Raw genomic sequence first — 12,669 nt, forward strand, 5'->3', positions numbered from 1 at the left:
AATATAAATTATTTTACAGAAATTCAGTCTTTATGCTTGCCCTTATCGGAAAGAAGCTGTCCCTGAGATGTTTTTTATTCTAAGAGAAATAAACTTTATGGATCTGAGTGCTTAATACACGCCAGAATCTGTACACAGTGCCTTATATGGATTATCTCACTTAACTTACGACAGCCCTAGAAGATAGGCAAATGTTTTAAAAAAAATAATCATTCCCATGTTACATATAAAGAAACCAAAGTATAGAGATTTTAAGTAATTTGTCCAAGGTCACATCTCGTAACTGATGGTGCTGGGATGTGAAACCAAGCACTGTGTTTCCACCAACCAGAGCCCATATGCTCAACCACCTACGGCACTACCTCTGGTGAAGGGAGATGCTCAGCACCTGGGCTTCAATTCAGCTGTGACTCACCAAGAACTCATACTTCCTGGCATCCTCTTGCTATGTGACATAGTATAATTGTTACTTGGCGATAGAGAACATTTTTTTTAATGGATGAAGGAATCTTCTGAAGAAGACAAAGAGCCCAGTAATTTGGTTTTGTGTGTGAATTAATGCTTTCCCTAATCAGGAAGCTCTTACCATAAAAACCTTTTCAAGACAGAAAATAGCTGGCTGGCAGTCTTTGTGGTGTGTGTACATGTTGTATGAGGAGTTGGGGGACTATGAAAAGAGAAAAGATGCTGAGGCTCTTTTGGGAACTTGAATGCCAATCACATTTAGAGGAGCCCAAATTGTGCATCTCTTCCCCAAGCATTGAACAGGAAGAGAGAAGTCTGGAATGCATTTACAGAAAAAATGCTGGACTGGGCTTCAGGAGGCCTAAGTCCAGTTCCAAGCTCTGCCATAAATTATGTAGACAACCAAGGATAAGTCCTTGTGCCTCTCTGAACCTCAGTAAAACCAAGGATGAAATTAGCTGGTGTATAAGTTCCCTTTTTTCACTAACACTCTCATTTATCTTTCTAGATGCACCCCCCCCCCCACACACACACACAGCAAAGATGATGGGATGATGAATCTTGAGTGAGGTAGGATTGAAACCCTGGGCCTCTTAACCAGCTTCCCTCCTGGCCTCTCTCAAAATTCCTCTCTGGTTGCCAGGTCAGGTACACTCATCTGCCTGTTGATGTTGGTGTGGACCTATTTGTTTCCCAAAACTTCTGTGCGGCTGGAGCTAACAGTTCCAGTAAAGAGAACAGTGAATTAAAATAACAATTTTGGTTCCAATTTCTAACATTAAGTCCTTTCCTTCAACAAGGCTTCTTTCTCTCCACTGTACAATAAGTAGTTTGACCATATCCTACTGTGAGCTCTCTAGAAGGCTCTCTTGTGATAACTACACCTGTATTAACAATTCAGGGAGGTGCATGAGATGTATCTTTCAAAATTTCTCTTTAGAAGTGTTGAAGAGATTAGTTCTGATACCTTAATTAATTGTCCACTATTTGGAAGTTGAGTATCAGTGATTAATTACCTAAGGGATACATTTCAGGAAAGATGCATAATTAGTCATTCTAGAACCCCACTTATCTGTTATGTGGGCAATTTCTTCAGGCTATTAATTTATTTTCTTGCCTCTAACTCTTCCTAACTTGTATTCACCCTCTACATTGCCACCAATGTTCTTCCCTTAAACACAAATCTGATCATGTTGCTTCAATTATTAAAATCTTTCGGTGATTCACCATTGTCTATAGGATAGGTGTATTAGTTTTCTCGAGCTGCCATAACAAAATACCGTAGACGGTGGCTTAAACAACAGAAATTTACTTTCTAACAGTTCTGGAGGCTGGAAGTCCTAGACAAGGGTGCCAGTATGGTCAGGGTCTGGTGAGAGCCTTCTCCTGGCTTTCAGACAGCTGTTTTTCTTGCTGTGTTCCCACATGGCAAACTGGGACAAGTTGGTCACCCCAGCACCATGGCAGGAGCCAGGAGCCTCAGTGGAAAAGTCAACAGAGAGACTTTAAAAACAGAGATGCCTAGTTTCTCATTTTAAGCTATTTGCTTGGCTAAATTGCAATTTAACTCCTCTCCCACCAATCTTGCCCCAAATCTTCACTGAAGTCTCATATATTCACAACCTTGAGTCAACAGGATTATGCAAAATGAAGGCACCGGGATGGTATCCTGTAGAGCAAAGCAATGCAGGAAAGAGAAGCACACGGAAGAAGAAATCAATAGAATAGAGAGCAATAATTTATTTCTACTATTTTGTAACCATAATGAAATAATGGATCTAGACTACGATCATCAATGGCAGTTAAACTCATTAAGTGAAAGGTTGGTGAAAAACTTTATAATGGATGGACCAAACTGACAACATGTGAACCCAATGATTTTTCTTAACATCACAAAGAGTGGATTCTAGACAGTAGGAGTTTCCAGGATGATACAGTCGGACGTACACAACATTAGGTAGGAAGTAATCCTGTCCTGTCAAAAAAAATCTGAATCTGATCATTCCTCTGGATCTATTGATTTACTGAAAATATACTGGCTAAAGGACCATGTTAACACCACTGAGAAACGATTAGCTTTAGAAATTCCACAAGTGGGAAACTCTGTAGGACAAATGACCCAGATATTCAATAAATAAATGTCAAGGAAAGAAAAAAGAGATAAAGATAATCTCAAAACTAAAAGAGGCTTAAGAAAACATTACAACAAAAAGTAATATGTGGACTTTTTAGGTCTTGATGGGTGTAAACCGACTGCAAGAGAAAATTATAATTGGGTAAATTTGGAGAGCAATCAGATATTTGATGACATTAAGGAATTACATCATCAGGAATGTCATTAACAAATTATCTTTTGATGTGGTAATGTTGTTCTGGTAATATAAAAAAAGAGTCTTTATCTTTCAGAGATACATACTGTATTGGTTAACTAGAGGTATGTAACAAATTACCACACTTTTACAGGCTTAAAACAACACACACTTCTGATCTCACAGTTTCTATAGATCAACTCTGAACACAGCTCAGCTGGGCTCTCTGGAAGGCTGTGATCAAGGTGTCCACTAGGACTGGGATCTCATTTGAGGCTCTCCTGGGGAAGGGCCCATTTCCAAGCTTATGTGATTGTTGGCAGAATTCAGTTCCTTGCAAGCTATCAGACTGAGGGTCTTAGTTTCTTGCTGGCTGTCAGCTGGAGGCCCCCTTCAGTTCCTTGCCATATGGCCCTTTCTATAGGAAAGCTCATGACAGGACAGCTTGCTTCTTCGAAGCCAGCAAGGGAGAGAGTCTCCTGGAAAGATGGACATTAGTCTTACATTATTTAATCATGTATGCACAATCATGTACATTCTGTCACTTTTGCCATGTTCTACTGGTTAGAAGTAAGTCATATGTCCTTCCCACACTCAGGGCAGGGGATTACACAAGTGTGTGAATACTGGGCAATGAGAATCATGGGAGCCACCTTAGAATCTGTCTGCCATACATACTGAATAAAACAATATATGCATGAATAAAATAATATTATTTCTGGTGAATATTACGTCTGGGATTTGTTTTAAAACAATCAAGTTATGGTTAGAAGTGGAGGACATTGATTAAATAAGTTTAACCATGTGTTGGCCATTGTTGAAGCTGGGTGACTGATACATGAGGATTTGTTACATTCTTTTCTTTTTCATATGTTTGCTAATTTTCATAATAAAATGCAAGACAATATCAAACAAATTATTTAGAAGAAGTACTGAGGACCAGGAAGGATTAGAAGAAATATGAGCACCCCAAGAATTCCTGGAGCTACTGAGGACTCTGAAATCTCTGATATACTTAAGATGGACATTCAAGCCAATTTTTAGTTAAGTGTTAAAACACACGACTTCAGCAAGCTGGAGAGCTTAGGAACAGTCAGGGGCTGACGTTTAGACTGTACAAGGCTTAGAGGAATCTATGAAAAGCACCTGGTATATGATGCGTGTTGATAAATGATCACTCCTGTTACCACATATTCTGCAAGGTGCCCAAAAGGGGGCATAGAAGTAAACCCACATAGATCGTCTTCTCGGAAGCTTTGTGCTTGTTCTTTTTATTTCTCTCTCTGCCAGTCCCCATACCATGTACTGTTTTTATACTACCCTTAGGATCTACATGACATTAGATCTATTGTGAAAACTCAGTATTAATTAATTACATGTAAAAATACCAGAAGGAGTGCTTCCACTGCCCCATAAACAGCATTTAATAGTGCTCTCTTGATCTCTGACATTCTTACTAACAAGCAAAGTACCAGAGATGAAGGTTAGTGATAAACTCTGGCCCCCACACTGTCCTCTCAGTCTCTGGAAGAACAGCATTTGAGATCCAGATGGCCAAGTTAGCCCACAATGCCTTCCACGAAAAATGCTTTAATTAGTGGCAAAAACCTACCAGTAGGGGAGGAAATGTTATAGATATTCCTTAGAAGGCCAGAGTTAGGGGAGGCGGGGAAAAGAAATGAGGCCTTGCTTCATCACAGAAGTTCCTCTCAGATTGGCAAGAACACAAACATGGGTAATTAGAGGAAATGCATGCTGGAGTACTTGTTGTTATTACTGTGGCTGCCTCTTAACTTGCTGCACTTATCTCATTAGCAGGCAATGAGAGGGAATACTCTGTCCCAGGGTCTTGCACATCCTAGAATTGATGTGCTCCCGGAAACAAGCTGAGAAAGTGATCCAGACAAGAAGGAATCAGATGCATTCGACTTGTGACCAGAATCACCGGAGTTTTCCCATGTGGCTTCATTACGTAAAGTAAGAACCAGAGAGTCAGATGATGGGTAACAAGGAGGCTGGGTCCCCATTTTGAGAAACAAAGTCATCAAGACCCCAAGAGATCTGGAAATGAGTTAAACCCCATTGAAATCCTCAATTTGGGCTTTCAGATTGGTTAATCACATTTGGAAAAATGGAACAAAAAATAGTCTGCAATGATCCAGAAAGAATTATTTAATGATTTACTGCCTGGGCAAAATAAATGTTCAACCTGGGGATAGGAGAGAATTTGAAGGAAATTCCACAATATCCCCTCTTGTATTCTCATCCCCCACCATACACTCACACACACACAGACACACACACACACTTTATAATTTTATTTATTTATTTATTTTTCCCCACAAAGCCACAGTAGATAGTTGTATGTCATAGCTGCACATCCTTCTAGTTGCTGTATGTGGGACGCGGCCTCAGCATGGCCGGAGAAGCGGTGCGTTGGTGCGCGCCCGGGATCCGAACCCGGGCCGCCAGCAGCAGAGCGCACGCACTTAACTGCTAAGCCACAGGGCCGGCCCCACACACACTTTACTTTTAAGGATAAAATAACATGGACAACCAAAAAAATAGCTATCACTTATTGTATACCTACTATAGATCAGGACCTCACGTTACTTCATTTAATCCCCAGATAGTATTGCAAGTAGTAATAAAATGATAAATAATTCCCATTTTAAACATGAAAAAACTGAGATTGGGCAATAGTACTGAGAACAATAACTCTGATATATTAAATGCTTGTAAATATTAGCTGCAGGAAGTTTATGAGTAAGATCACCCAGCTAGTAAGTTGAAGATTCTGAACTTGAATTCAGGTCTATCCTCCTGTGCTTACTTTATTACCTGCCACTGTCTCTTACTCCATCGTCTCAATGCTCAGAATGGATGGGGACTTAATCAGAAAAGGGGAGGTGTCCCTAAAATCCTGAGACATCCTGAAGAAACATATGAGTGCTCGTGAGCCCGGCAAATCCAACACATAGCCAACTGGAGTGATGCTCTGAGCAGTGACGTGATGGGATTCTTCTGCTGTAGGTAACTGAGTTCAGAGAGGCAACCAACCGGTGGAGGAGATGATTTAGCTAATTTGTGGTAACATAGAACTGAATAGAAATATACTCTCAGTTTATAGACATGTTCTCCGCCTCCCCTAGCTTCTTCCACACCTCCACCTCACATTGCCCTTTAGTGACAAGGGTTTTCCTTTGATCTCCCTGATAATTATTTAACCAGTTTACCCCCTAGGATGGATGTGAATACGCAGGAGTAGAGAGGTATCTACAGTAAGCTCTGCTCCGGAGCTCTCACATCCTGTGAAGTTCCTGAGCCTGAACCAGGGACTTCTGATTCGGTCCCTACAGAAACCCTGCTCTAGGGTCAAGCAGCTCAGAATATGAGCAGATGAAGCCAATGGAAGTTAGGACTATTTGTTGAAGGATTCCAGGCTTTTCAGGGGCCTAGGTTCTAGCACAGAGCAGAGCACAGGGAGAAGATGACTACAGACCTTCAGGGATCTATTTTGGCCTCGCTTGTCTTTTTTGTTGGCTCTCATTGGGCCCTCTCAGTGGTCCCAATTTGGTTCCTTTAGCATCTTACTCTTAAGATGATAATTAACAAGGTAAGAGTAGATAAGACTTAGCTTTCCCAGAGGTTTGGCATAGAGAAACATGAAAACAAAAGGCTCTGAGGCCACAAGGGTAAAATCCAGTGATGAATTAAGAAGCATCAGGATGGACATTTGGGACAAGGGTTTTACCCAGCTCTTCTTTAAGGCACACCGTGAAGGTGTCTGTTTAATTTTAAAATCATCCTTCTCATGACTGGGAATAATCTTTCACACGGTGTGGATTAAGCACTGAATTGGGAGTCAAGACAGCAAGGTCTAGTCCGTACTCTACCTCTAACTAGCTGTATGTCTTAGGTACTGTGAATACTGTGAATTAATCTCTACAATCCTTAGTGTCCTACTTTGCCAAGTGAGTGGATTTCACTACATGCCTTGAAAATGACCACATTCTCAAATTCTGAGTGTCAGAGACAACTGATGGAAATTGCGGAACTTGGCACTATCTGAAATTGTTAACTGATAATTTGAAATCATCTCTTTTCCACCATGCCTTGGTCTCCTCATCTGGAAGGTGTGTGTCAGGCTCCTGTGCCCCCTCTCTCTCCCTGGACTGTTAGTAGTGGACCCGTGGGGTGAAGAGCCACAGATCATCCTGAGCTGGCTGACAGTTCTGTTAATAAGCAGTTGTACAAGTCTGGCAGACTTCCCCCTCCTAGATGCCCTTCGTAAAAGAGTGAAGAGTCCCTGTCTGCATAAATATCTGTCAGAACCACTATTCCCTTAATACACAGGTACATTTTAATTGGAATCTAAATGTTCTGTTTGATAAAGACCAATTCATTTCCAGATGATTTTGACTACATAAGACGCCTTCCTACTGCATTAACAAGAGCATGTTCTGCCCCAGAAATCCTTTAATATCTACCTGAAACTATCAGCTTTCAAATACAAGCTTGGACCAGAGCTTGGCAGGGCTAATAGGAGAGGCATGCTTTTGCATAAACAGGAGCTTATATTTGGGAAGAATACATTAACCTTTCCCAATGCAAATGATAAATGCTTTCAACAATCTCATGATGGTCTGAGCCACTAAAGCGGCAAAGGAAAATAATTGCCTCCAAAGTACACTCTGTGCTCTATAAGATGATCTTAAGGCTGAAAAGGAAAAGTCCCATAACGCCATGTCACTGGGCCCATTTCACTTCTTCCTTTTCGTTCATGAACAGTCTATCAGTCCACAAGCTTCGAACAAACCTTTTGGGAAATCTTTTTAATTCAAAGATAGGGATTGTGCAAGCTCTAGTTCTGGAAGGATGATCAGAAAGCAACTAAATTTGCTTATTAAGAAATAAAAAGGACCCACCTCTTCTGCAAAATAGGTATTAAAATAGTTTCCAGGCAAGTAAGTGTGTTTGGATGAAGTAATTAAGAAAATTAGCTCTTGATATATTTGGTTAAATTTTTATTAAAATCCAAATAATCTGATATGAACATAATGCTTAAATTTGAATGCAGTCAACCATTTCCTGTCAGAGGCAGGTGGGCAAAATTTACACTTATTTTTCCATTCCAGAAGGTCCACGTTAGTGACTTTTCCTTTATTGACATTTCCTCTTGGCTCTCCCATCACAAGTTTCTAACAGCAATGAAAAGTGGAGAATTGGTGTGGGGTCTGACTGCCAGGATTCTCTCCTTGGTTTCAGAGAGGAGAGGAGTATGTATTGTGTTGCACGTGTTTGGTTGGGGTGGGGGAGGGGTTCCTAACCGCTCTCTCCTGGATGTAAAAAGTACACCACAGAAATGGATGGCCATCATATCCTGAACATTACTGAACAAAATATAAATGGAAACTGTAGGCTCAGTTAAATTTTTATTATATGTGACCATAGATTAGATCAGGGTCTCTCAAAATATGGTCCCCAGACCAGACCAGCAGCATAAGCATTACCTAGGAACTTATTAAAAATGCAAATTCATGGTCCTCACCTACTGAATCAGAAACTCTTGCAGTAGCGCCTACAATCTATGATTTAATAAGCCCTCCAAGTAATCCTCCAGCATACTACAGCTTGAGAACCACTGGTTTATACCACATCAGTGCCACCCCCCAGAGAGAAGACTCCTTATATGGTGGAAGAACTGGGATCCCTAAAGAGAAGCCAGCATTCCAACTTATAATATCCAAAGGGCTATGTTAATGACCTTTGGTCAAATTCGGGAGTATGCAGATACTTAATCAAATTGGTTTGAGAAGACATGTGAGATATCCAGCCTCAGTACCTAGCTTCTAGTTGGTAATGGAATTTGGTTTTGGTTGAAGGTCAATGAGGGTTAATTCAGAAATCCAACCAGTGGCTAAGGGTATTGGGAACAGGGGAATCCCCTGAGGGAAAAGACTTGAAGACCTAGATGGTGGATTAGGGGCCTAGATAACAGAATTGGTCAGGTTTCCCACCCTGTAGACAATTGAGGTGGAAAGTAGCAACATAGAAACTCAATCAGGTGGATCCAGCCATGTAGTGAAAGTTACTGAGAAATGGCTATAATCTAATGTGCAGGAATCCAGAGACTAATGTTAGGATTTTGACGTGATACCAAGGCAGGGTTTTCAAAAAAAACATTTAGGTGAAGCTTAGAGGGCATGTGGGAAACTTTCTGGGCCACATCTATCAGGGTGGAGGCATATGAATCCTGATGCTGATTTCTGATCAAGAGCATCCCATAGTCCTACCCTTGATTCCATCCATTCCATGCATCACCCACATCCTCTCAGGGCTCTAATGGTGGCATCCATGTCCTACAGTTAATTAATGATTTATTTCATTAATTCAAACAAAAATACATTTACTGAGTACCATAGTGTATCAGCCATACACTATGATAGGCACCAAGGATACTATATTAGTCAGGATTCTCCAGAGAAACATAACCAACAGGATGTGTATATAGATAAATAGATAGATAGATAGATAGATAGATAGATAGATAGATAGATAGATAGATAGATGGATGGATGGATGGATGGATGGATAGACGGATGGGTGGATGGATGGATAGATAGATAGATAGATAGATAGATAGATAGATAGATAGATAGATAGATAGATAGATTTTAAGGAATTGGCTCACTGTGGAGGCTTGTTAAATCTAAAATCTGCAAGGTAGACTGGCAGGTTGGAGACTCAGGGAAGAGTTGCAGTTTGAGTCCAAAGGTAGTCTGCTGGCAGAATTCCTTCTTGCTAGGGGAAAGTCAGTCTTTGTCCTATTATGACCTTCAACTGATTAGATGAGGACCACCCACATTATGGAGGATAACCTGCTTTACTCAAAGTCTATCAATTTAAATGCTAATTTCATCCTAAAAAGCACCTTCACAGAAACATCCAGAATAATATGCCCAAATATCTGGGCATCACGGTCCAGTCAAATTGACACAGAAAACTAACCATCAGAGATACCAAGATGAATAAGACATATTTTGTTGCCCCTAAAGGATTTTACAATCATCTGTACACTGAAAACTATAAGACATTGATGAAAGAAATTGAAGAGGACACAAATAAATGGAAAGATATTCCATGTTCATGGATTGGAAGAATTAGTATTGTTAAAATGTCCATACTACCCAAAGCCATCTATAGATTCAATGCAATCCTTATTAAGATTCCAACGGCATTTTTTACAGAAATAAGAAAAAACAATCCTTAATTTGTTTGAAACCACAAAAGATCCTGAATGGTCATCAAAGCAATCATGAGAAAGAAGAACAATGCTGAGGCATCACACTTTTGATTTCAAACTATATTACAAAGCTATAGTAATCAAACAACATGGAACTGGCATAAACCAGACACATAGACCAATGGAACAGAATAGAGAGCCAAGAAATAAACCCTTGTATATACTATCACCCAATATTTGACAAGGGAGCCAAGAATACTCAATGGAGAAAAGACGGTCTTTTCAATAAATGGTGCTGGGAAAGTTGGATATTTACATGCAAAAGAATGAAACTAGGCCTTTATCTTACACTGCTCAACAGAATTAACTCAAAATGGATTAAAGACTTAAATGTAAGACCTGAACTGTAAAATTCCTAGAAGAAAACAGGGAAAAAGTTCCCTGACATTGCTCTTGGCAATGATTTTTTTGGATGTGACACCTAAAACCCAAGCAACAAAAGCAAAAATAAACAAGTAGGACTACATCAAACTAAAAACCTTCGACACAGCCAAAGAAATGATCAATAAAACTAAAAAGCAACTTATAGATGGGAGAAAATATCTGTAAACCACATATCTGATAAGAGGTTAATATCCAAAATATATAAAGAACTCATACAACTCAATAGCAAAAATAATAATAATCCAATTAAAAATGAGCAAAGGGCATGAATAGACATTTTTCCGAAAAAGACATACAAATGGCCAATAGATACATGTGAGGGTGCTCAACATCACTAATCACCAGGGAAATGCAAATCAAAACCACAGTGAGATACCTGTTAGAATGGCTATTATCAAAAAGACCAGAAATAGAAAGTGCTGGTGAGGATGTGGAGAAAGGGGAAAACTTTTGCACTGTTGGCGGGAATGTAAATTGGCGCAGCCACTATGGAAAACAGTATGGACGTTCCCCCCCAAAATTAAAATAGAACTACCATATGACCCAGCAATTCCACTTCTGGGTATATATCCTAAGGAAATGAAAAAACAACATAGAAGAGATACCTGCACGCCCAAGTTCACTGCAGCATTATTTACAACAGCCAGTCGAGACGTGGAAACAACCTAAGTGTCCATCAATGGATAAATGGCTATATATATGTGTATATATATATAGTGGAATATTATTCGGCCATAAAAAAGAATGAAATCTTGCCATTTGTGACAACATGGATAAATCTTGAAGGCATTATGCTAAGTGAAATAAGTCAGACAGAGAAAGATACATATTGTATGATCTCACTTACATGTGGAATCTGAAAAACTGAACTCGTAGAAACAGAAAATAGATTTGTGGTTGCCAGAGGAGGCGGGTGCGGGGGGAGGAAATAGGTGAAGGTGGTCAAAATGTTCAGACTTTCAGTTATAAGATAAAAGATAAATTCTGGGAATGTAATGTTCAACACAGTGACGATAGCTAGCAATACTGTATTGATATTTGAAAGTTGCTAAGATAGTAGACTTCAAAGTTCTCATCACAAGAAAAAAATGGTAACTGTGTGAAGTGATGGATGTTAACTAAACTTATTGTGGTAATCATTTCACAATATATACATATATCAAATCATTGTGTTGTGCACTGTAAATTTACACAATGTTATATGTCAATCATATGTCAAGAAAAGTGGGAAAAAAAGGATTTTATAATCTAGTAGGGTATTAGGAGAAATAGACACAAACACACATAATCAGAGTACTACATTGAAGTGAAATAATAGACTCACAAGGTATTATGGGAAAACACGAAGAGGCGATGGGCTGGTGGCATTCCTAAGCCAGCTGGCACACAGGCTCTAGGAAAGGTGACACAATTTCCCACTATACACCTTTCTATTCTTAAATTCTTCTTTACTGAGAGACTTAAAAAGCATCATTTATTAAGGAAAATTTTATTATATTGAGACATTCTTGTGTATTAGTTAAGGTAACTCATTACTAGCTGCTGTAACAAATAAATCCCCAAATTTCAGGGTTTTTTTTTAAATTTTTTTAATCCACTTAAAATCCAATTGGTTGAAGAGGAACTCTGTGCTTCACAAGCCAGTCAGGGACTCAGACTGATAGAACATCTGCCATCTTTAACATATGGCTTCCAGAGTTGACTTGGGCACTGATTATTGGGGAGAGAGAGATAGCCAGCACCCAGGAGAATGAGAGAGTGGAGGGTGTCCCAGGAGAGTTTTGTGGGCTAGGCCAAATTTCACTGGCCAGAAATCAGTCACATGGCCACAGCGAAGTGCAGATAAGGCTGGGAGGCTGGCAAATAAAGTCTAGCTGTATGTCCAGAAGGAAAGGGAAATGAGTTTGGTATACCGCTATCCACTCTCTACCACACCAGGGTTTCTACATTTCTCAGGACAATAGGATGCAGGAAATCTTATATGTTATCTCATCCAGGGTTCCCAAGCATGGGTGACCATCAGAATCACTTAGGGAAACTCTCAGAAATATCAGTTGCTGATGCACACTCCATATCTCTGAGGTGGGAGCTGGATACGTATAAATTTGAGAAGTTCTCTGGGTGTTTCTGATGCTTGGTCAGTCTGGGAACCACTATTCTAATTTATCCCACTGGTTTGACTGCTAAGAAAGTTGGGGCACAAAG

The sequence above is a fragment of the Diceros bicornis genome, chromosome 4 (assembly GCF_020826845.1).
Source record: "Diceros bicornis minor isolate mBicDic1 chromosome 4, mDicBic1.mat.cur, whole genome shotgun sequence".
Lineage (NCBI taxonomy): Eukaryota > Metazoa > Chordata > Mammalia > Perissodactyla > Rhinocerotidae > Diceros > Diceros bicornis.